General features: G+C 44.1%; 1 protein-coding gene across 3 annotated transcripts in view; it reads right to left on the reverse strand.

The window, feature by feature from the left end:
- STK39 (serine/threonine kinase 39) overlaps positions 1-26,637 on the reverse strand; it is a 180,901-nt gene that overhangs the window by 63,277 nt on the left and 90,987 nt on the right. The gene's annotated exons all lie outside the window — the stretch shown is intronic.

The raw sequence follows: 26,637 nt of genomic DNA on the forward strand, positions 1-26,637 counted from the left end.
TACAGATGAGGATCATCAATGGCCAGAGTTTTCCAAGCATTCTCTTATTCAATTTGCTTTCATTAAGCTACAACACCGAAAAATGAGAAAGAAGGAGGAGTGCCAAGGAATATTTTCTCTGCCTTTGAAGAAAGACCCTTACTGAGACAAAACCTTTTTTTAAACACAAGCTAATGGTGTTAAGATAAGAGAGTTGTTAGGAACTAGGCTAAGGTGGCTTTTTAATAACACCACTTTGTGAGTGAAGGTGCGAGCGAGGTGGCTCAACATTTTCAATTGTCAAACTGCTAGTGGCTAGTAACACAGCCCAAGACTCTAAATCAGGGACTAATGTTGATGGGTCTACAATCACATAAATAGGGAAGAACCATTTTCTGAAATGACATGTTTACCCCATCTACTTTTTTCCTACTCAGACTGAAGTACACACTTACAAACTCTTATTTTGTCTGTGCTGTCTTTCACAGCCCAGCAGAAGCAAGCTAGGGCTAAATATGTACTTATAAGAACAGGAAACAGTTCCCTGCCAGTGAAAGAATAATGGGCATTGAGAAAATGAGGAAGAAACTCCCGCACAACTATATAACGGTACTGGGTCTCAGCCTCTGTCTGGAGGGAGAAATTCTGGGAAAGAAAACAAAAGGGGAGAAAATAAAGAATAACATTTTAAATCCCTCCAATCTTAAGTTCCGTTTCCATCCAGTGGTGAAAGCCTAATGTTTTTGCTCCTGGCTCTGTGGGCGTGGCTTGTTGGGCATGACAGGGGAAGGATACTGCAAAATCTCCATTCCCACCCCATTCTGGGGCCAGCCAGAGGTGTCGTTTGCTAGTTCTCCAAACTACTCAAAATTTCTGCGCTACTAGTTCTCCAAAACCTGTTAGAACTTGCTGGGCTTCACCCCTGGTTCCAACTCTCAGAGAAGGTGGGAAGAGGATCTTGAGTAAATTCACAATTATTTTGGAAACCAGGCTTCCTGAAGCTTCAGACAGACCCTTTCTCTGCACGCGGGCAGGTATCAAGTTTAATCTATGAGACATTTTGCACAGCTCAAAGGCTGCCTTGGTGGTTCCAGGTATTCAAAACAACAATGGAAGCCAAAATGTTGCAACCATATGCAGATAGTGGCTAACTCCCTTGCTCATGTTTTTTATATTCCTCCCCTCCCCGCCTCCTTTGCAGAATTTCTGGAGGTATAAATTGCTTGGACAAGCCATCTCTTCTTAAAATAGTCTTTTCTTTGTTGCAGAGATTGAACTTCCTTGAAAGGTGCTAACCACCAGTTAATTCAGCTCTGCAACTTTGATTAGTTAATTAATGCCTAGGGCCAGTTTGTGCTATCAGCAATTGGCACAATCCTAATTAGTCCCATTCTATTTTTTTAAAAAAATTGTTTATTAATTTTTAACAAATTTATATTACACACAACATAAAACAGTGCATAGTGAAATGTGCCCACCACCCAGACACACACACATTCCCCACCACCAAATTGGGGGTGTCTCTTGTATAGTCCACTTGACCCAAGAGCAATATATCTATTTACATATTGTAGAGTGATTCCAATTTATTTCGTGTAGCTTGGTCTCGGATTCTGCTCGTCATATATCATCTTACCTTGTCCCACCGTCCCACCAGTTGTCCCAACTCAGTTTCACTATCCGAATTTATCCTTTTACCCATAATTTCAAATTGAATATGGTCCACCATGTACCTATACCAATTTTGCATTGTCCATTTTGTCGCATCCTTCCAACCCAAAACTATTACTGCCTGAGCGCTTTCTATTGCTGCTTTTTTTATTTCTCTAAATTCTCCCATCGCATTGCTTTTAACTAGTACTGCCATTTCCTTAGTGATTGTCCATTGTATATTTAGCATTCTATTGATATCCTCTTTCACTTTTTGCCAAAATTCCTGCACTATCGTTACTCCCATTCTAGAAGCTTCCTATTGTATCCTAAGCGGGGAGCAGATTATGTTTGCCGAGAACAAGGTACAGGTACTTATGATCATAACCAAAGCCGAAATTTCTGTTGCTAAGTGAGACATTTGTTAAGTGAGTTTTGTCCCATTCTGTGAACCCTTCTTGCTACAGTTGTTAAGTGAATCACAGCAGTTGTTAAGTTAGTAGCTGGTTGTTAAATGGATCTGGCTTCCCTGTTGACTTTGCATGTTGGAAGTTTGCGAAAGTTGATCACGTGACCCTGGAACACTGTCACAAATATGAGTCAGTTGCCAGGCATCTGAATTTTGATCACGTGACCATGGGGGTGCTGCAATGGTTGTAAGTGTGAAAAAGGTGCCGTTGTAATTTCAAATGGACACCAAATGAATTGCTGTAAGTGGATGACTACTGTATATTTTCCATTGTGTACTTATTCTCTTATAATCCCTTCCTCGTCAATTGTTATCAATATTTATCAAAGAATGTGGAATGCCTGTGTTTGGTTAATACTGATTCCATCCTGCTTAAATGTGAAGATTATTTACTCATCTTAATGTGAAGATTATTACTCAGCTTCTGTTTATCTAAGGCAAAAGTTAAACACTCTTCTGTTTATCTAGGATAAAAAGTTAATTAGACACACTTCTGTTTAATTAGAAAATATACCTTAATATGATTTGTTTGTGTTCTATGTGTTATATATTAACCATTTACCATTGTAACTAAAATAGTGAAGTTAATCTTTTCTACTTGAGTGCACAAAGAAAACTGGTATGAAAATAAACCCAAGTCCTGAGCAAGGCAGGTCTCTGAACAACAGAGGCTTCGTGCCCAGAGATAGATTTTCCTAGTTCAGAACAGCTTTGTCCAGAAAACCATGTCTCTGTGTCTATGATTCCTATGCTTCCTCTCCAATGACTATAAACACAAATACTGGTTTACCCTTCCTAATTATCCCAGAGGTGAGAATTCCAAAGGGTGGAGGAATAGGGAATACAAGATTTGCCCATTTTTCCCTGTTCCCTTTAAATCAAGTTCCAAAACACGAAACATCCCTGCTGCTAGGGCTCACCCAACTGATTGGGTTTATATCCTTTTAACACTGTGACATATTTAAGGATAATTTCTTAATAAAACTTTAAAAATATGTATTAAAATGGTTTCTTTTGGCGCTCTCCTTCTTTGGTATCCGTCCTGCAAATTCTAAATTAAGAGTCGTCATGCAGATTAATGGAAACACAGCGCGAGACCTCATGGATGCTATTTTTTTATTAAAAAACCAGACATAGTTTATATGTGCAATTATGCAGTTAATGTATTTTCTTATGCCTTGCACATAATCTCTCCTTGTCCTTTTTTTTTTTTTAAAAAAAGGAAAATTCAGCCTGAAGTATTTCTAGCTGCCTTTATAATCACGTAGATATTACAACTTCTAGGCAGTAAGAAAATTGCAAGCTGATTCTCTGTTTGCCTCCCTATTTCCACATGCTGTATGCATTTGCATCTCAAGTAGATTTATTATAAGTTATGGAAGGCAGAAAAATACCAAGAAAATGATAAAACCTATTCATCAATGATTTGACCTTTCCTGTCCAATCTGCACTTTATGAGGAGCTGCATATGAACATATAACACAAATTATTCATGTTTAAAAAGATATCCAGGCAATGTACTGCAGACTGGACAAATGGATGGAGATCATGAAATCTAACACAATGTAATCTTCATTTGGTCTTAAAAGTCAATACGCCCCCTTCACCACTTTCTCTTTAATTGTTTGTGTTTGTGTTATTATCTAGGTCCCTTTATTTTTTGAGAGAGAGAGAGAGAGAGAGAGAGAGAGAGAGAGAGAGAGAGAGAGAGAGAGAGAGAGAGAGAGAGAGAGAGAGAGAGAGAAAGACCATCTCCCTTGGCAGAACTTCTCAGAACTAGTAAGTAAAATTGCTCCTCAATAAAAAGAGAATAAATTAACTCAAATCACCCCCAAACATCTATTAATAAACTTGGGGCAGTCACAAAAAATAAACTGTGGTAGTAATATTGTAGGAGGAGAAGTAATAGAACTTAGGGCACAGTTAAAAGAGGAATCAGTCTAGACTCTCTAAGTAGCCATGAGTGGACAAAGACCAACTTCTCTTGAATTTCATTAATCCCTATCTAATTCCTAGCAGGCGCTAATAATTTAATCCTGTGCATAGGGTTTTCAGTAATAAATCAATATAATTGGATCTTCATATAGAGACCTAATTTTTTGCATCTGACAAGTATTAGTTCCAGAATGGTGAAAAGCATTCATGAAAACAGCTATCCAAAACACAGCCAGAGGAAATGACTCCCTTGGCCTTCAAAAGTATTATCTGTATCAGAGCTGTCAAACTCCCGGCCCATGGGTCAGATGCATCAATCACTGGCCATGCCCATGCTCAATTTAGTGAAGGGGGGAAAGTCATATGTCATGTGATGATGTTGTGACGATGCGAGTTTGACACCCCTGATATAGATGAACTATGGTTTGAGGTAAAATTCATCCTTTAAAAATAAGTATCAGGGACCTAACAAAAAATTAAGTGGTCACATAAAATTAATTGATGGGAATAAGGAGATCGCTAACCATTTCAATAGCTACTTCTGTTCAGCTTTCTCAAAAGACACCTTACAATATAATACTTTAGATGGATATGGCGTTGCTTCCAGCTGTACGGATTCAGCTCCAGTGATCTTAGAAGCCTATGTCTTAGAAGAACTTGAACGATTAAAAACAAATAAGGCAATGGGTCCAGATGGCATCCACCCCAGAGTTCTTAAATAACTCAGATCTGTCATTGCTACCCCCCTGACTGACTTGTTTAACCAATCCCTGTTAACAGGAGATGTTCCTGAGTATTGGAGAATGGCCAGTGTTGTGCCTATCCACAAGAAGAGCAGTAGAGAAGAAGCTGGTAACTACAGGCCAGTTAGCTTGACATCAGTTACAGTTAAAATGATGGAGACTCTACTCAAAAAGAGGATAAATCAGCACCTAAAAAACAATAACTTATTGGACCCAAATCAGCATGGCTTTACTGAAGGCAAATCATGTCAGACTAATCTCATTGATTTCTTTGACTATGTCACAAAGGTGTTGGATGAAGATGGTGCCGTGGATATTGCCTATCTGGACTTCAGCAAAGCCTTTGATACGGTTTCACATAAAGAGCTAATAGATAAATTAGTGAAGATTGGACTTAATCCCTGGATAGTTCAGTGGATTTGCAGCTGGCTGAAGCGTAGACATCAGAGAGTTATTGTTAATGGCGACTATTCTGAGCAGAGACAGGTTACAAGCAGTGTGCCATCAGCGTCTGTTCTGGGTCCTATTCTTTTTAATATGTTTGTGAGTGACATAGGGGAAGGTTTGGTAGGGAAGGTTTGCCGATGACTCTAAAGTGTGCAATAGGATTGATATTCCTGGAGGCATCTGTAATATGGTAAATGATTTAGCTTTACTAGATAAATGGTTAAAGCAATGGAAACTGCAGTTTAATGTTTCCAAATGTAAAATAATGCACTTGGGCAAAAGGAATCCTCAATCTGAGTACTGTATTGGCAGTTCTGTGTTAGCAAAAACTTCAGAAGAGAAGGATTTAGGGGTAGTAATTTCTGAGTCTCAAAATGGGTGAGCAGTGTGGTCGGGCAGTAGGAAAAGCAAGTAGGATGCTTGGCTGCATAGCTAGAGGTATAACAAGCAGGAAGAGGGAGATTGTGATCCTGCTATATAGAGCACTGGTGAGACCACATTTGGAATACTGTGTTCAGTTCTGGAGACCTCACCTACAAAAAGATATTGACAAAATTGAACGGGTCCAAAGACGGGCTACAAGAATGGTGGAAGGTCTTAAGCATAAAACGTATCAGGAAAGACTTAATGAACTCAATCTGTATAGTCTGGAGGACAGAAGGAAAAGGGGGGACATGATCGAAACATTTAAATATGTCAAAGGGTTAAATAAGGTTCAGGAGGGAAGTGTTTTGAATAGGAAAGTGAACACAAGAACAAGGGGACACAATCTGAAGTTAGTTGGGGGAAAGATCAAAAGCAACATGAGAAAATATTATTTTACTGAAAGAGTAGTAGATGCTTGGAACAAATTTCCAGCAGACGTGGTTGGTAAATCCACAGTAACTGAATTTAAACATGCCTGGGATAAACATATATCCATCCTAAGGTAAAATACAAAAAATAGTATAAGGGCAGACTAGAAGACCCGTTGTACCTACCTGAACGGTCTTCTCGATGCACTGGAAGGAGAGTCCAACATGGGTAATGTACCAATCCTATTGGTAGAGACTGAGTTATAATTAGCATAATAATAACTACCGCCCCCTTACTGCTCCCATGAGCCCCAGTTTTAAAAACGAAAGACAATGTAAGAGGATAACCAAATTTTATTAATACAACTAACTTCAAACTCCCCATCTCCGACGTCTCTGAACTTAACAAGTCGGGTGGGTTTGGACTCTCCTTCCAGTGCATCGAGAAGACCGTTCAGGTAGGTACAACGGGTCTTCTCCACTGCATCTGGAAGGAGAGTCCAACATGGGATATACCAAAGATTTACTGCCCATGGGAGGGAGAAGGTCTTGACTGGGACGTTGGAGATGCACACACTTTCTGTAGCACCCGTCTACCAAACGCTGCCTCAGCTGACGCAAACGAGTCCAACTTGTAATGCTTAATAAATGTAGTAGGTGCCGCCCAAGTAGCGGCTCTACAAATGTCTTCTATTGAGGCCTGTGTTGTCCAGGCCGCCGATGTGGCCGCACTCCTGGTTGAATGAGCTGTTAGGCCCGGCGGAGGATCGTGACCTCTCGCTCTGTAGGCTTCCAGAATGCAGTCCTTTAGCCAGCGGCTTATCGATTTAGAAGATAGTCCAAGTCCCATTCTCTGTTGAGCAAAGGAGACAAACAAGGTCTCGGACTTCCGAAACGCTGCAGTTCTCCTGATATAAATCTTTAGAGCCCGTCTTACGTCAATTTTGTGCCATCTTAATTCCAATGGATGATTTCCATGCGTGCAGAAGTCAGGCAATATAAGTTCCTGTTTCCTATGGAACAAAGTGTTCACCTTGGGAATGAATGACGGATCCAATCTGAGTACCACTCGATCCAGGTAGAAAATGCATAAATCTGGTCTCACAGAAAGGGCTGAAATTTCTGACACTCTGCGTGCCGAAGTAATTGCTACTAAGAAGGCTGTCTTCAAGGAGAGAAGCCTAAGTGGAATTGATCTCAAAGGCTCAAATGGTGGTCCTGTCAAGGCCTTAAGCACTATCGAAAGATCCCACGAGGGAAACCTCCGTACTGGTGGTGTATGTGAATTTGAGGCTCCACATATAAAATCTCTGACCCACGAATGATGGGCTAGCGAACGAGCCTCCGGTATCTGGATCATGGTGGAAAGTGCTGCCACCTGTCTCCTTAACGTGTTAGGAGCCAATCCCCGGTCTATTCCTGCTTGCAGGAATTCCAACACCGTAATCACCGATGCCTCCTTGGGATTCTTGCCCTCCTTGTCACAAAAGGTGCAAAAGGCCGCCCATGTGGCCTGGTATATCCTGGACGTCGAGGGACGTCGAGCGGCCTGGATTGTATCGATGACCTTCTCCGACAGATCTTGATGTTTTAATCTGTACCTTTCAAGTGCCAGACGGTTAGCTGTAGCCACTGGGGATCCGGGTGTAGCAGATTCCCTTGGCTGAGGGTGATGATGTTGTCTGGCATCCTCCATGGTGGAGCTACTGACAGAGCCATCAGGTCGGCGAACCACGGCCGGCGTGGCCAGTGTGGTGCCACCATCAGAACCTCTGCCCTTTCCTGGAGAATTTTCTCTATGACCCTTGGTATCAAGTTTACTGGAGGAAATGCATACAGCAGTCCTGTCGGCCAGGGAGACCGCAAGGCGTTTATCCCTTCTGTCCCTGGTTCCGGAAAGCGGGAATAGAACCTTGGGGTCTGCGTATTCCGGTGGGTAGCGAACAGATCTACAGATGGAGTCCCAAACCTGTGCGATATCTGTTGGAAGAGTGCTGGGTCCAGCCTCCATTCTGACGGGTCTAATGTAGTCCTGCTGAGCCAGTCTGCCTGGGTGTTGTTGGTCCCGGCAATGTGCTCTGCGGATAAGGACGCTAGGTGAAGTTCGGCCCAATCGAACAGATTTGCCGTCTCATCCATGAGGCGACGCGATCTCGTACCCCCTTGATGGTTCAAGTGGGCTCTGGTCGCCACATTGTCCGTAAGCACTAGTATGTGTTTGTCCTGGACAATAGCGTGGAAGGCCTGGAGAGCCAGGAAGACCGCCCTGAGTTCGAGGAAGTTGATGTTTATAGGTGTCAATTCCTCTGCCGACCATGTGCCCTGCGCCATATGGGGACCGATGTGAGCTCCCCAACCGTAAAGGCTGGTGTCTGTAGTAAGGATCATCTTGTCTTGCGTTTGAAAGGATGAACCTCTGAGTATTGCGGGCGATGTCCACCATCTCAGGGAAACCCTGACCTGCCGTGGAATATGTGTTTGCTGATGTGAGTGGCTCACCTTGGCCCTTTGTGCCGGTAGTAAAAACCACTGTAGGGCTCGGATATGGTGCCTGGCCCAAGGCACAATCCCTATAGCCGAGACTAGAGTTCCCAACACCTTTGACAACAGTGACATGGGAACCTGTCTGTGTTGGTTGAGTTCGGCTATCAAGCGTTGTATATTTGCAATCCTCTCTGGGGAAAGTGAGACTGAGCCCGACAAGGTGTCTATGACCGCTCCCAGGTGTAAAAGTCTGGTACTGGGAACTAATTGGCTCTTTTCCAGATTGATGGTAAAGCCATGATCCTCCAATGTCCGTATAGTCCGGTTTAGGTCCTGATTTGCCTGCGCTGGCGACCTGGACAGTATGATGATGTCGTCCAGGTATGCCATCAGTCTGATGGATTGAGAGCGCAGGTGTGCCGTCAGGGCATCCAGGAGCTTGGTAAAAGTCCGAGGAGCTGACGAAAGGCCGAATGGCATGGCCTTGTATTGATAGTGTGTCCCCTCTGAACAAAACCGGAGGTACTTCCGGTGCGACGCATGTATGGGGACGTGCAGGTACGCCTCTTTCAGGTCGATAGACGTTAACAGATCGTGTGATCTGATTGAGGTCAAGATAGTTTGAAGCGAATGCATGTGAAAACGCCTGTATTTTACGAAAAGGTTGAGTTGCTTCAGGTTGAGAATCAACCTGCAGCCTCCTGAGGCCTTGGGGACAATGAAAATCCGTGAGTAAAATCCTTTCCCCTCCTCCTGTGGCGGAACCGGTTCTATGGCTTGAATCTCCAGCAAATGAGCTATTTCGTTTTGTAGTCGTTGTTTGTCTTGCGGCTTTCTGACCTTTGGGCAGTGTATAAACCGGCTGGGGGGGTAGGCCCACAAATTCCAGGCGTAGACCCCCTGCCACTGTAGCTCGAACCCATTGGTCTGTGGTGGTGGTGTACCAGGAGGCGTGAAAGTGCTGGAGCTTCCCGCCAAGTGGAAACTGGTTGGCAGAGTCACTTTGAGCGGCGGAAGCCCCTCTGGTTGTTCCCCCGAAAGGGCCGCCTCGAACCTTGGTAACCTCTGGGTCGGTCTTGGAATGACCCCCGGTCGCTCCTGAAGGTTTGATTTGAGAACTGACCTTGCGTGTACGGCCTTTGGCTCTGGCCCGCTCCTGCGGTGTTGTCCCAGCGGGACGTTTGGCGCCTTGTATATGGCGCTGACCTCCGGTCCTGCCGCATGCCTGCTCTGGGTAGGACCTTCCTCTTGTCCTTGTCCTCAATGAGGACTTTGTCCAGAATATCTCCAAAGAGCATAGAGCCTTGAAATGGAGCTGATGCCAGTCTCCATTTGGACTTCAGATCGGCTGGCCAATGTCGAAGCCACAGGAGACGGCGTGCTGCAAGTGTGGTAGCCATGCCTCTGCTGGAAAATTTAGCCGCGTGCAGTGTGGCATCTGCGGAAAATTCCGCCGCAGCTCGCAGTTTAGCTAGGTCCTGACGTAGTCTGCCATCCTCCGGTCCCATGCGAGATTGCATTTCCTGTATCCACCAGAGAGAAGCCCTGTTGATAAAGGAAGCAGCCACTGCTGCTCTAAATCCCCAGCTCGCCATCTGGTGTCCCTTTTTCAGAAGTATCTCTGCCTTCCGGTCCTCCGGTTTTAGGCTCTCCCCTGTTTCGGAGGGTACCAGGGAGCTGGAGACCAAGGTCACTACCGGTTGGTCTATGGGTGGGAACTCTAGGAGTTTCTCCACCTCCTCATCGAACGTGTAAAATCGACGCTCCAGATTGGATGGGCCTTGAGCCGCAGCTGGATATTGCCAAGGGCGCTTGGCTCCTTGCAAGAAAATATTTGATGCAGGGAAGTGCTCTGACTCAGGCTGGGGTTCCTGTAGTAAGGCATCTGGGGTCTTGTCCGCGTCTTCCATTGTCTTGGTTGTACCTGGTAGGTTCATCACCTGTTTAGCCTTAAACAACAGAGTCCTGAACAGTGTTGGCTTAAACAGGCCTACCGGTTGAGGTTGCTCGGGAGTTGTTTCATTCTCAGAGAGGTCATACTCTCTATCGCTGTCCTCTCCCATAAGTGGTTCCTCAGATAAGGACCCCAAACCTGAGGGGGGCGGTGCTGACCAGACCTGCCCTGGTGTTGCTTGAGAAGGTTGCTGGCCATATTTGGTGGCCCCAGCTGCCATGCCTTGCGAATAAACATTTGCGATAAGATCCTGCAAGTCTGGTGGCATGTCTTGCCAAGTGCTTGCCTGTGCCCTCAGTCCCGCCGCTGTGGGGGTGAACGTGGCAGATGGGCCCAGAGAACTTCTTCCAGCATGGCTAGCTGACCCTGGTCTGTTCCATGAAGGGCCTGGGGAAGACATGGTGTGTGGCAATATAGTTGATTGCCTATCCGGTGACCAGTCCCCTTCAGATAGGCCAAAACTGGGCATGGTGGCTGGTTCAGGTGTTGTTTGCCTCTGGCCCAGTGATACTGTAGAGGGGGAGGCCTGTAAAGCCGCCTCCAGCTTTTTTTCTAGGGCCTTAATACGTTTTTCGGCCTCCTTCATGGATGAGGCTGAGGCTGAGGACTGTGAAGTCTTAGACTTCTCCTTAGCCTTCCCTTTGGGCTTTTCCTTGACCATAATGGGGGAGGCAGCCCTCTCGGGTCCCGCTTGTTCTTCCATGTACTCACAGTGGTTGTGTAACTGAAGAACCGTCGGTGTTTGGGCCTTGCAAGCTCGTTGCACAGCAATTGTTTTGGCTCAGAGTCAGAAAAAAGATGGCCACCGTCTCTCTGGCCCATCGCGCTTGCGCACTGAGGCATGTAGCCTCCTCGCGCCTACCAGCTGCAGGAAGGACTTCCTGTTACCGCCTTTGGGTTGCACAAGTAGCAACCAAGATGGCGGCCCCCATGCCTTTCGCGGCTTTTCCTCCCTTTCGGGGGGGGAGCGCTGTGGCTTCCAGCCCCCTTGCGGCCATAGCAGCTACCCGCTGCTTCTCCGGCGGCGCGCTCGCGATTTTGCTGGTCTCGCCAGTAATTCCGGCCATCCCAGCGCCTTCTGCTCGCCCTGCGGCTTCCTAGCCGGCGGCGGCGGCAGCTTGTTCGGCGGCTGCCGAACAGCTGAGAGGCGCGGCTCTGCTCCCTGCTGAGAGCCTAGCTACAGCGCCTTCAGGCTACCCAGTGGAGGGGGCGGACCCCTCCACCTTCAGCCTACAGCCCTGGTCTGGCCACGGAGGTCAGGGACCCCAGGCTGGGTGCTCCTCTACGGGGTGTTCCCACGGAGGGAATACAAAACCCCTGAGGAGGGTCGTTGGGGGTGTTGCCCGCGGAGGGCAGAGACCCCTTTCCTCTGTTCATCTTTCTTCTGTGGTCCTTTCAACCTGAAAGACAAAGAACAAGATTAAATAGGTCACAATCATCAATTCAATTACAATTTAATGTATATATATATAAAATTACTATATAACTCCTAAGGAGCAAAACTCAGTATGTCTCTACTCTTGGACTGAGTTTTTAAAACTGGGGCTCATGGGAGCAGTAAGGGGGCGGTAGTTATTATTATGCTAATTATAACTCAGTCTCTACCAATAGGATTGGTACATTACCCATGTTGGACTCTCCTTCCAGATGCAGTGGAGAAGGATCATGAGGTCTTTTTCTGCCGTCAGTCTTCTATGTTTCTATGTTTCTAATGCTTCAGAAAGGCATGAACACTTGATGGCCTCAGGGGAGCCTACCTGCACGCATAACCTAGACTCAAACACTATTATTATTATTATTATTATTATTATTATTATTATTATTATTATTAAATTAATTAAATAAATTTGTATGCCGCCCCTCTCCGTAGACACGGGGCGGCTCACAGCAGTAATGGAAAACAATGTACAATACAAATCTAATATTTAAAAACTAAAAACCCATAATTTAAAAAACATGCACACAACATACCATACATAAACTATATAGGTCTGGGGAAGCTATGTCAGTTCCCCCATGCCTGAGGGCAGAGGTGGGTTTTAAGAAGTTTACAAAAGGCAAGGAGGGTGGGGGCAATCCTAATCTCCAGTGGGAGCTGGTTCCAGAGGGTCGGGGCCGCCACAGAGAAGGCTTTTCCCCTGGGTCCCGCCAGACGACATTGTCTAGTCGACGGGACCCGGAGAAGACCAACCCTGTGGGACCTAACTGGTAGTTGGGATTCGTGCGGCAGAAGGCGGTCCCGGAGATATTTTATGCCAGTGATGGTGAACCTATGGCACATGAACCGTTGCCCTAGCTCAGCTCCAACATGCATGTGTGTGCCGGCCAGCTGATTTTTGGCTCACACAGGCGTTTTTCAGCCTTCCGAGGGCCTCCTGGGGCTGGGGGAAGCTGTTTTTGTCCTCTCCAGGCATTGAATTATGGGTGTGGGGCACTCATGTTTGCGCGATAGTGCACACACATGCTCTTCGGGCATCTGAGGTAAAAAAGGTTTGCCATCACTACACTATGCTAAGCCATACACTTGCTTGCCTGATTTTGACTTAGCCACCAGTTTGTAAATAATAATTCACAATTTAATGTTATAGAGGTCCATGACAGCGAACCTATGCCACGCATGTCATTACTACAGGCACGGCAGCTGTCACCCGTTGCTCTTCTGGGGTCTGGCACACTTATGCCTGCCAGCCAGCTGGTCTTCATGCACATGGGAGCATTGGGAACCAGAAGAGCAGCTCCCCGGCATGCCAGCTAACTGTCTTTGTGCATACATGCACATTAGAAACCAGAAATCCAGGTGGTTGCATGCATGTGTGCACCAGGAAACTTTCAGTTTCTGGCGCTCCTGCACGCAGGCGGCGGGGAGCTGTGCTCCCTGCTTCTGGTGCACATGTGCGCTTCCCGTTTTGGCACTTGGTGGCAAAAAGGTTCGCCATCACCATTATAGGTAGACCACATGACTGGCTGAAGAATTCTGGGATTTGAAGTCCATGTGTTTGTCAAGTTGGGCACTCCTGCTCTAAACTGTTGATCACACTCTATGCTACAATAAAATGCTTCACTACACCACAGTAAGATTAAGTTGGCCTGTATGCTCCCACTACAGAGTTTGTCATTTTAAGGTTTGAAATTGTAAGTGACACGGCCACTTTGTTGCTTTAATCCAAAACAGCCTGAGACATGGAAAATGTTACCAGCAGGCCTAGACCTTTCATCATTTCCTGAGAGAAAGATTCATTACCCTTGTGTTTATTCTTCCTTCCCTAAACTCAAACCAATCTTTATTCCTGAATAAACCTTCTATACATACAAAGGGGAAGCATTTACCTCATCTTCAAAACCTATTTGTTATCAATTCTCCTCACATACACTTTTCCTGAGGAGAGGTTTAGCCTAACTCAAATAAATGGGATCAAAAGCCCTTTTCCTGGACGCGGTTTGTTTGGAAACAGATAAATGGTGTGCACGGCAGCCATTCTCTCTAAATTCATTACTTAATTCAACCCATTTCTTTCTATCTATGTTTCTCTTATTGTTTTAACAACTACAAAACTCCCTTTGTGGGCAGTATAATCAATAGTGTCAAATCATGACGTATTGCTGCACGAATCCCAGAGACCAGTTAGGTCCCACAGAGTGGGTCTTTCTCCGGGTCCCGTCAACCAATGTCGTTTGGCGAGACCCAGGGGAAGAGCCTTCTCTGTGGTGGCCCCAGCCCTCTGGAACCAACTCCCCCCAGAGATTAGAATTGCCCCCACCCTCCTTGCCTTTCGTAAGCTGCTTAAAACCCACCTCTGCCGCCAGGCATGGGGGAATTGAGATACACTTTCCCCCTAGGCCTTTAAAATTTTATGCATGGTATGTCTGTATGTATGATTGTTTTTTTATATAATGGGTTTTAACTGTTTTTAGTATTGGATTACAGTGATCCCTCGAGTATCGCGAGGGTTACGTTCCAAGACCCCTCGCGATACTCGATTTTTCGCAATATAGTGGTGAGGAAGTAAAAACACCATCTGCGCATGCGTGCTCTTTTTTCCATGGCCGCGCATGTGCAGATGGTGTTTTTACTTCCGCACCTGGGAAGACCCAGGGAAGGTTCCTTCCGCCGCCCAGCAGCTGATCTGCTCGGCAGCGCCGCAGCATCGAGGAGCCGAAGATCCGGGTTTCCCCGCCGCCCACGCAAAGGGGAAACCCCGATCTTCGGCTCCTCGCTGCTGCCGCGCCCGCCACTTGTCCGCCCGCCGCTTGTCCGCCGCTTGTCCGCCCGCCGCTTGTCCGCCACCTGCCTGCCCGCCTGCCCGCCGCTTGTCCGCCGCTTGCCTGCCCGCCGCCTTGCTTGTCCGCCCGCCGCTTGTCCGCCGCCTGCCTGCCTGCAGCAGCAGCGAGCAGACGAAGATCGGGGTTTCCCCGCCGCCCACGCAAAGGGGAAACCCCGGCTCCTCGCTGATGCGCCCGCCCGCCGCCCGCCGCCCGCCAGCAAGAGGGGGAGAGATAGAGAAAGAGAGAGAAGGAAAGAAAGAGATGAGAGAGGGAGGAAGAGAGTGTGAGAGAGGAAGAAGCAAGAGAGAGAAAGAGAGAGAGAAAGAAAGATGAGAAAGGAAGGAAGAGAGTGATGTCATCTGGTGGAAAAATCGCGATATAGTGTTTCGCGAAGCACAAGATCGCAAAAATCGAGGGATCACTGTATACTGTTTTCTTACTGTTGTTAGCCACCTCGAGTCTGCGGAGAGGGGCGGCATACAAATCCAATAAATAATAATAATAATAATAATAATAATAATAATAATAATAATTAACAACTCTGAAATTAGAACCAGTTATTTCTGCTTACATAAACACAATTGCATTTTTAGAAATTAATTTCAGCAAAAGAACCCGAAGGGACAGACGGTTTCCCTCCTCCCATGGATATAAACCTGGCAGAGTTAAAGAAAACAGCAACAGTAACAGCATGTTTAATTGAGAGACCTAAACCATGAAAGTTCAAATTTCTTCTTCTAAGGTTGATATGGTGAAGTGAATTACTGCCCACTGCAAACCCTTTACACCAGGCTGGCAACCCATATATCCATTAGGAAGGGGTGCTTGGCTGCATATATAGGGTGTGAGACCTCAGGTCCACTTTGTTGGCTGAAGATAGGAAATGTATGGTTTATAATAAAGAGCCAAATTCAGTTTTTGGAAAGAAACTAGACAAGGAATGGGGCCTAGTCTCATGGTATTCTAGTCTTGCTAAGAAGCAGGATGTCTAGTTTTGGGTGTTTTCGATTTTTTAAGGATCTTGCTTCAAGATGATTTTGGTGAGGGGTTTGAAATAATTAGCAGGTGAAGGTAGGAATTTATACCAAGAATTTGCTTTTGCTTTTGGTCTCCTGCCTTTTATTTTCAGTACAACCTTTGAACTTCAGTGTTCAGCTGCATTCTTTATTCTAAATTCCGACTGTGTACAAATACTTTTAAAAAATAATTTGTAATAATTCTTTGATACCTCTCCAGATACTTCCTGTAGATGCTGGCCAAAAAAAGAATAATAATTTTTTGTTAATCAGCGCCATCTTGTGGTTTGTTTGGAGCATTTATTTTCCATTTTCTGTCTGTAGGAAGCAGACTAGGATCTAAACAGTTCTAATTTCCTTCAATATCGAACACTGGCATTTTAATATTCAAAAAGATTAAAAGAGCACTTCATGTTTTCTTTTTTATTATCGATGTTTCGTTATTTGGAGAGAAAGGAAATTGGCATATTTTTCACATTGAGAGAGAACGGGATGAACTCTTTCGCAGCCAGGAAATGGCATTATAGGATTACACTGCAGACATTCTGCCCTTTGAATCATCATAAAATCAAAACAAGATATCAATGCCCAACAGTAGCTGAGGTAACACCCCCCCCCCCCCCCCAGAAGATAAGATGTGGCAGGAGATGGACTAGAAGCTGAAGATTCGGAAGACTTCCGAAAGAGGGGCTGGACTCCCAACACTCCACCCTGTTGTAAAAGAGAACTTAGGGACTCCATGAAGGATTTTTATTCAGTACAGGCATAAGGCATTTAACATGTATGTATATATGTTTGTGAATACATGTATCCACAGAGAAATCAGTTTGGTGTAAATAGTTAAAGATGTTGGAGTAGAAGCCAGGAGACTCTGTATTCTAGTTCTCTCTCTTAGGCATGGAAGCTGGCTTATGCAACTTTTGAACTTTTCAAAGTTGGATCTTTTGGCTTTAAACTGGCATACTGAGAAACATCTACCTATAAAACCACACTGGACTACTACCATAGTCTATCACCATCCATAATTGTCGATGAGAAGGCCTTCCTTCCTCTTGCAGATATACCCATATAGAAAGACACACATACACAAAGTACTACCGTATTTTTCAAAAAAAAAGTCTTATAGGTTGAATAATGGTATTTTGGGGCTCCAGAGCCCTCTATGTGTCCCATTTTCACCCTCCCTTGCAGGCCCATTTCCCGCAAAAATCGATGCGTTTTTGGGCTACCAAGCCCTCCGTACACGGAGGCCAAAACCTATTTTTTTCTTGTTTTTATCCTGTAAATTTAGGTGCATCTCATAGTCCGAAAAATGTGATACATATATATTACTAGACATGAAAGCCCAATGTACACGTAGCCCTCATTTATTGACCACAACTGGATGCAGCCACTCTGTCACCAAGCCATGCAGTCATAAAGTGAAAAATGACATGACAGTGGCTGTTTGTCATTAAATGTACCGCCATGAGTAATTAAGTGTGATGTTACATAACCACAACTTGGGATTTCCTGTTGGTTTCCCCACTGACCTACCTATTGGAATCCGGCAGTGAAGGTTGCAAATAGCGATCAAATGACCATGGGACGGTGTGACAGTCATAAATGCTCATCATTTGGCTAGTGCCTGGATCACAAACAAGTAACTATAAGGAAGCTGCAATAGTTGCAAGTTCAAGGATCAATTACAAGTCTCCCTTTTCAGTGCTGGTGTAACTTTGGGTGGTCATTGAATGAGTAGTCATTAGGCTGAGATTAGCTCCAATTAATTTTGCAAGGACACACATAGGAAATCTTGAAAAGCCATGCAAGACAATACTTGGCCTTCATTCAGATAGGTAACTATCAAGAAATCCCAAGGCAGAGAAATAGTACAAAAAATTGAAGGTAATGGCAAACTCAATACCAAATCAATACTGTTCCACGCTATTGTCAAAAAACTCAACGTCAACTCAAGGGAGACTTTACTTAGTTTTAATCCCCAATCGTAGTCTAATACCTAACCACCCTATCTATCTATCTATCTATCTATCTATCTATCTATCTATCTATCTATCTATCTATCTATCTATCTAATTTTATTTATTTAATTTTTATTTGTTTGTTTATTTGTTTATTTATTTATTAGATTTGTATGCTGCCCCTCTCCGCAGACTCGGGGCAGCTCACAACAATAAAAACAATGTATCACAAATCTAATATTAAAAATGCATTAGGAATATTAAATATTAATATTAAATATTAAAACTATTAAAACTATGCATTAGGAAACACAGGTCCACTATTTCTCTTCCTTTGTTCCAAGGAAACCTACTATCAGAGATGGACTAAACTACGTCATGTCATGCACTGCAATTAATATTATTGCAGTGGAGGGGGAAAGAAAGCAGACTTCTAATTTTGTTTCTTTTATACCCCCAAACAAAAGAATTGCTTGAAAGACCAAACGATTTGTAAACAAATCAGGGAAATAAGAAGAATGTTCAACCTTAGAAAGACAAATAAACATAATTATGGTAAGAAAAGAGACAGGGCATATACTGTACACACATACAGGTCATTCACAAGAATTCACAGGTGAAAGAAATGGTACAAGATTGGACTACCCAAACTACCCAAACCATGTGTATGTGTGCCGGATCAACAAGCACCTGCCAGGGTACCATAGTTGTGGAAGAAGACAAGATGCATGTCAGCTGTAACAGAATATGCGGGACAAAATACAAGATAAAATAAACAGTAATGGAAAAAGCCAAAAAGGCAAGGTGACCACAAGAAAACCCAATTTTGCTGGATGTAGGTATGTTTTGGGGAGATTTGTCCCCCACAATTGTTCTGGTTACAAATCAAGAAGAAGCTAGAACTTGGAGAAATATTCATGAATTTGTAAAGGGAGGATATTTTTGCTAATGTGACCGGAACAAATTGAGAAGAGTAATATCAATAAAAATAATTCCATCTAAGTGTAAAAAACAATTTAAAGAGCAAGGAAAAAACACTATGATATGATAATAAGCTCCAGTAAAAGCAACGGCAACTGTGAATGATGAAATAAACCCATTCGGACTTAAACCACTAGAATTCAGTTTAAAGTACAGTATTTGCAAATTGATGTCATTATTGCACTACAAGCGAATCATCAAATATTCATTTGTTCAGTTATAATTGAATTACCATAAAAGAGGTTTATAAAAATGAATATTGCCCCATTTAATTAAGACAATTAGGAACATTTATGGGGAAAGAAGAAAAAGAGTTTAAAAGTGGTCCTTTCACCAAATATATATTTTATGCAATTGCTTATTAGCTACAAAAGAATACAGGAAGAGGGGTTCTTTAACATGTACATTTACTGCATTTTATTGAATGCGGCACTTTTGATTTCAGACATGAAACTGAGATTTTTGCTTTACTGTGTAAATGAGGAAAGAATAACAATATGGGAAAATATATATTACAAAGACTCTTCTGTATCTTGCTCATCATTTAATGACTGTAGGAGATAGCATTGAGTAAATAGATCCAACGCATAACTCTCCCGCACTTCTGATATAATGTATGTTGAGCTACCATATCTCTGGGGGGGAAATCATTACAATATTCTCTGTATTCCCTTTTTGCCTGTTACAGACCTCTAGAAGCATTTTGTGTCCAGGATGTGAGGGATCTGTAAATATTTTCACAGCCCACTTTTTGGCTTGGGCCCTATACAGGTCCTCAATGGAAGGCAGGTTGGTAGCAATTCATTCATTCATTCATTCATTCAAATTTTTATGCCGCCTTTCTCCTTAGACTCAGGGCAGCTTACAACATGTTAACAAAAGCACTTTTTAACAGAGCCAGCATATTGCCTCCACAATCCGGGTCCTCATTTTACCCACCTCGGAAGGATGGAAGGCTGAGTCAACCTTAAGCTGGTGATGAGATTTGAACCGCTGACCTACAGATCTATAGTCAGCTTCAGTGGCCTGCAGTACAGCACTCTACCTGCTGCACCACCCTGGCTCATTGTTTTTTCTGCAGTTCTAATTATCCCCTGAACTCTCTGTCTGTTTTGTTGGGTTGCAGAGCCAAACCAGACAGTTTTAGAGGTACAGATGACAGACTCAATAATTCCTTAGTCGTATTACTGAGAGATATTGGCAGAGTAAAAGATACACAGACCTGGCCATTTATTATGAATGGTTCATTTAGTGACCGTTCAAAGTTACACGGAAACAAGAGGCTCATGATAATTTTTCATCACAACATTTCCAGCCTCCCCAGTCACGTGATCAAAATTCAGGTGCTTGGCAACTGGTTCATGTTTATGACTGTTGCTGTGTCCCAAGGTCATGTGATTCCCTTTTTTGCAACCTTCTGACAAGCAAAATCAATGGGGGAGCCCTTAACAACCGGGTTACTAATTTAATCAACTGCAGTGATTCACTTAACAACTGAGGCAAGAAGGGTTGTAAAATGGGGCAAAACTCACTTAACAAATGTCGCACTGACCAACAAAAAAATCTGGGGATTATTTATTTATTTATTTATTGATTGATTGATTGATTGATTGGATTTGTATGCTGCCCCTCTCCGGAGACTCGGGGCGGCTAACAGCAATAACAATAATCCAATACTAAAAACAGTTAAAAACCCATTACAGTGTTCCCTCGATTTTCGCGGGGGTTACGTTCCAAGACCTCCCGCGAAAGTCGATTTTCCGTGAAGTAGCGGTGCGGAAGTAAAAACACCATTTTTGGCTATGGACAGCCAAAAACTACCCCTCTCACCGGCTTTCTTCGGACACAGGTCCTCCTGCAGCAGCGCTGGCGGCCACCGTTTCCCGTAGGCGCCCGCCCGCCGTTCGCCCACCCACCGTTCGCCCGTTCGCCTGCCGTTCGCCCGGCCACCCGCCGTTCGCCCGGCCGCTCGCTCGCCGCTCGCCCATTTGCCCGGCCACCCGCCGTTCACCCAGCCACCCGCCGTTCGCCCACCGTTCGCCCGGCCACCCGCCCGCCCGCCACCCGGCCGCTCGCCCGCCCACTCACCGCCCGCTCCACCTCTCTTTCTCCTCTGCTGCAAGAGAGGCGGGACAGGCATTCTCCAGAGGCTGGTGGGTGCACGGGCCGGCACGTGAGAGAGAAAGAGGGGGGAGAGCAAGAGATAGCAAGAGAGAGAGAAAGAGTGAGAGAAAGAAAACAAGAGAGGGAAAGTGAGAAAAAGAGAGAGAGCAAGAGGGGGAGAGATAGAGAAAGAGAGAGAAGGAAAGAAAGAAAGAGATGAGAGAGGGAGGAAGAGAGTGTGAGAGAGGAAGAAAGAAAGATAGAGAAAGAGAGAGAGAAAGAAAGATGAGAAAGGAAGGAAGAGAGTGAGAGAGAGGAAGAAAGAGAGAGAGAGAAGAGTGGAAGGAAAAGAGAGAGAAATGATAGAAAAAAGGGGAGAAAAAAAGAGAAATGAGAAAATGATTGAAGCAGAGAATGACAGGAAAGAAAGAGAAAGAGACAGAGAAGTGATTCTTGGTGATGACGTATGACGTCATTGGGTGGGAAAAACCGTGGTATAGAAAAAAAAACGGGGAGTATTTTTTAATTAATATTTTTTTGAAAAACCGTGGTATAGCGTTTCGCGAAGTTTGAAGCCGCGAAAATCGAGGGATCACTGTATTATAAAAACCAAACATACATACAGACATACCATGCATAAAATTGTAAGGCCTAGGGGGAAAGAGTATCTCAATTCCCCCATGCCTGGCAGCAGAGGTGGGTTTTAAGAAGCTTACGAAAGGCAAGGAGGGTGGGGGCAATTCTAATATCTGGGGGGAGTTGGTTCCAGAGGGCCGGGGCCGCCACAGAGAAGGCTCTTCCCCTGGGCCTCGCCAAGCGACATTGTTTAGTTGACGCGACTCGGAGAAGACCCACTCTGTGGGACCTAACTGGTCACTGGGATTCGTGCAGCAGAAGGCGGTCCCTGAGATAATCTGGTCCGGTGCCATGAAGGGCTTTATAGGTCAATTGTGATTAATTGTGATCATAAGTCAAGGATTGCCTATTTTGAGGATTCCACACAGAATTCTACTAGCCCGCTTAACAGACCGCTAAAAGTTTTTCCCAGCCATAAACTAAATTAGAACTAATAACAGGCTAGAAGTCCTTCAGGAAAGAGGAGGCATGATCCGATAGAACAGAACAGAATTCTTTATTGGCCAAGTGTGATTAGTCACATAAGGAATTTGTCTTTGGTGCATATGCTCTCAGTGTACATAAAAGAACGGATACATTTATCAGGAATCATGAGGTACAACACTTAATGATTGTCATGGGTACATTCTTTTGTGGATCATGAAATGTTGCCGACTTGAACAGTTTGTCCTGTTTAGAGGTTGTGATGGAAAAATATGAATAATTCACATTCTACTTTTCTACTTTATATTAAGAAGCTGCAAGTGTAGGATATGCTAGTTTTCATATGTTATTCTCAGTTTAAGGAATTTAGCAGTAATAGCAACCAGCGGCAGTTTTTGTGGCACAATACAGAATTGCAATTACCCAATTTTGGCATCCAATATTAAGACTACTTTTTAAGATGCAGTAACTAATACGATGTGCTTGACTGCTTTGAGCAAGGTATGCATAGGATGACAATGAGCAGGATACGGCAAATAAAGTGGTTTTGTTTATCCTACTAGAAAGCACTTAGCAATAGCACTTAGACTTATATACTGCTTCACAGTGTTTTACAGCCCTCTCTAAGCAATTTACAGAGTCAGGCTATTGCGCTCCAACAATCTGGGTCTTGATTTTACCCACGTCAGAAGGATGGAAGGCTAAGTCAACCTTGAGCCTGGTGAGACTCAAACTGCCAAATTGCAGGCAGCTGGTAGGCAGCAGAAGTAGCCTGCAGTACTGCAGTCTAACCACAGTGGCTGTTACTAGTAGATGCCCTTAACTACTTACTTAACTATTTGTCCCACCTTCAAGCACTTGTGCCTCCAAAGGCTTACTATATTTGCAAGACAAGCCAAAACAGGAGACTGGATAAACAAAGGGGATCTTATAAAGAATTGAGTTTTTCATTTTTGCCCAACCACAAGATGTTAAAGGCTGAAAAAAGAAGCCTGAAAGAGTTCAAAGTGGGCTTAGAAATGGTGTCTTTAAACTTTTCCCTCTAGTGGCAACCATAATTAAGTCTCTTTTTGCCTGTCCCCTCCTATCTATGCTAAACCCAACGAAATGTCATGTGTTTTTCAGATGCTTACAGCAAAAGCATGAGATAGAGAAAGAAAGAGGAATTGTACAACCAGTTTATACATTTTTGATTCTTAACTTTCCTTAATTCTATATCTGTTCATGAAAAAAACAATTATTCAATATTTTTAAATTAGCACATCTAATATAAATGTTTAGCCCAAGCTTCTTTAGTTTGGTTTAATCTTTGGAGGATTCTGGAGGGAAATCACTGAGCATGGTTTAAAAAACAATATGTTATTCTGCCAAGTGAAATAATATTGAACAACCCATGTGCACAACTCCAGAGGAGTTAACTTCTAGTCCAGTAATGGTGAACTTATGGCATGTATGCCACAGGTGGCACACGGAGCACATGAGCCATTGTCCTAGTTTAGCTCCAGCTAGCTGATTTTTGGCTCACACGGGGACTCTGGGGGGGCGTTTTTGGCTTCTGGAGGGCCCAGGTTCTAGGGAAGCCTCTGGAGAGCAATAAACAGACCTACTGGGCCCACCAGAAGTCAGAAAATGAGTCATTTCCGGCCTGCAGAGGACCTCCTGGGAGAGGGGCGTTTTTGCCCTCCCCAGACATTGAATTATGGGTGTGGGCACTCATGCAGGTGAGATAATGTGAACACATGTGCTTTCAGCTCCTGAGGGAAAAAAAGATTGACCATTAAGTCAAATTCTGGAACAGTTTTTCCCTAAAATGGTATCTTCCACACACGGATGGAGATTGTGGGAGTTGGTGTGACACATTTGACTGGCACTTTGTTCCCCTGAATATACACTACAAAGAGAACCATATTAAACCCAACATATCAAGGACAAATCACAGAATTCATTTTGAAAACTGTTCTCAGACAATGAAAAAAAAAATCCCATGCCACTCTCACAGGGGAGATGTGTTAGTACAGTTACAGGACCATAGCTCATCAACAGGCCTTTGGGCGTTATATATTTGGGATTCTATAATAATAGCATGTTCTATATTATTATAATGCTGTTTATGAAATAATATGCAATAGGTAGGACTAAAAGTCAGACCTCACTGGCTGATTACAATAGGTTTTATTAGGTTTATTAATCTATTTTTTCAGGAAAACATTATTGTAATTTAGAAATGTTCATAAACAATACATCAAGAAAATAAGAATATATTTAGAAGAAAATAACTAACAATATAAATATGTAATGTATGTAATAAATTGTCTACGTGGCCTGAGTTCTTTGTGCAGCCTGTAGAATACTTGTAAAAATGACAAATCTAGAAAATAAAATGTTAACAATTTTGCCAATTACTAAGAACATTTTTCCCTTTAGGATGAAATACTGTATACAATTCACTACTCTTAGTATATACTTGTAGAAATATTACTAGAAAATGTACCACTGCCCTCTGCTGTATATTTTAGGAATAAATACAAAAACAAGTTACTGTAAAAATTATTTTTCTCAAACCACTAATAAAGCAATTATTTACAATTTTGAAAAAGAAATAATTATATGCAATTAGAAATTAATAGAGCAAATGCACAATACAGTACATAATGATTTTCAGGTCTGTCCTTCAAATGTATTTGACACATACTAATGTTAAGTCAATGATTTTGTTTGAATCAATCAAACAAAAAAATTGTTAAAGCCTACACAAGTAGTAGCTTGCTTTGCCTAGTTCAGCTGAAATATTCAAAAAGAATTTGGGGCTTTTTTCCTCTATGAAAAAAAAATATAAAGCCCATGTTTATATATCTTTCCAAAAGAAATGTGTAGGCTTGCAAGTACATAAAAACTATTCAGTCAAGCTCTTATGTTTATTTACAAATGTCAAGACACTCTTTAATCTCGGCCATCTTGGGCTTTTCTGGGCTGCCAGAGGAGCCTTTCAGTGGCGCTTAAGGAAGTTTTGGCAGTCCAGAGTGAACAAAGCATTTTCCTTTCTCTGGGCGCATGGAGAGGGAACAAACCACTTCGCTGTGGTGACTCCCTCATGCTGCCTCCCACACACCTGGAGCAAGGTTGCCTCCTGGAGAAAGGCAAAAGGGGGCGCTTCGCCCCGGCCAGATCAACTCAGCTCCAGCCCAACTGAGGAGTCACCACAGTGAATGAAAGGTGCCGGCTACAAAGCAAGCAAATGAGAGAAGAGGGGAGCCCTTCAGCATGGGAAGGAAGAGGAAGAACCGTTGTACCTACCTGAACGGTCTTCTCGATGCCCTGGAAGGAGAGTCCAGCATGGGTTTAGCTCAAGTCTTATTGGTAGGACTGAGTTTCAAATTAACATAAATAAATAATAATTAGGTACCGCCCCCTTGCTGCCCCAAGTACCCAGTTTTAAAAAACGAAAAGATGTAAGATAATGAACTTTATTAACAACCATAATAACATAAGAAACAGTATCATTAAACAAAACCTCCCATGGTTCTTCGGGAGGGTATGGACTCTCCTTCCAGGGCATCGAGAAGACCGTTCAGGTAGGTACAACGGTTCTTCTCCCATGCCTCCTGGAAGGAGAGTCCAGCATGGGATATACCCAAGGTCCAAGGTTCAGGGAGGGAGATTGTGAACCATGGGTGGTACCTCCCCGCACACCTTCTGGAGTACACGTCTGCCAAATGCAGCTTCAGCTGAAGCGAAGGTATCCAATTTGTAATGGCGAATAAAGGTTGTGGGTGAACTCCAGGCCGCGGCTCTGCAGATATCCTCAAGGGGAGCTTGTGACGCCCAAGCTGCCGAAGAAGCCGCACTCCTTGTCGAATGAGCCTGTATACCACTCGGTGGAGTCCTTGCACTCGCCTTGTATGCCTCAACTATACATAGTCTCACCCATTGGCTGATGGTGTTAGAAGATACCTTGAGGCCCAGTTTGCTAGCACTAAACGACACAAACAAAGCCTCAGTCTTGCGTAAACTGCCGATACGCCTGATGTAAAGCTTCAATGCTCTGCGTACGTCTATTTTGTGCCACCTAAGCTCTAAAGGGTGAGTACCATGAGCACAGAAATCCGGTAACACCAGCTCTAGAGCCCTGTGAAAGTGAGTGTTGATCTTTGGAAGAAAGGTGGGGTCCAGACGTAAACAAACTCTGTCTGGATAAAATTGACACAAGTCTGATCTGACCGACAGCGCAGACAGTTCGGAAACCCGCCTTGCCGAGGTGACTGCCACCAAAAAGGCCGTCTTAAAGGAGAGGTAACGCAATGGCACAGTTCTCAACGGTTCAAATGGTGGTCCCGTGAGGGCCTGAAGGACCAAGGTCAAGTCCCATGTGGGAAAACGACGAACAGGAGGGGGGTGCGTGTTGGTAGCCCCTCTAAGAAAATCCTTAATCCAAGGGTGACTAGTTAAAGGTCCCCCATCGTCCCGCTTTACAATGGTGGCAAGCGCTGCGACCTGGCGTTTTAGCGTGTTTGGCGCCAAACCTTTCTCCAAACCTTTCTGCAAGAATTCCAGGACAGGGATGACTGTGGAATCCTGTGGTCGAAGGTTCCTGTCATTGCAGAAGGAATGGAAGGCTGCCCATGTTGCCTGATAAATTCGGACTGTGGAAGGGCGTCGAGCCGCTTGAATAGTTGCGATAACATTCTCGGGAAGGAGACAGCTCCTCAACCTGTCCCCTTCAAATGCCATGCGGTTAAGTGAAACCATTGAGGTTCCGGGTGGTACACGAACCCCTGGCTGAGGGATATCCGGTCGTCCGG

Source organism: Erythrolamprus reginae, chromosome 1 (genome assembly GCF_031021105.1).
Source record: "Erythrolamprus reginae isolate rEryReg1 chromosome 1, rEryReg1.hap1, whole genome shotgun sequence".
Classification (NCBI taxonomy): domain Eukaryota; kingdom Metazoa; phylum Chordata; class Lepidosauria; order Squamata; family Dipsadidae; genus Erythrolamprus; species Erythrolamprus reginae.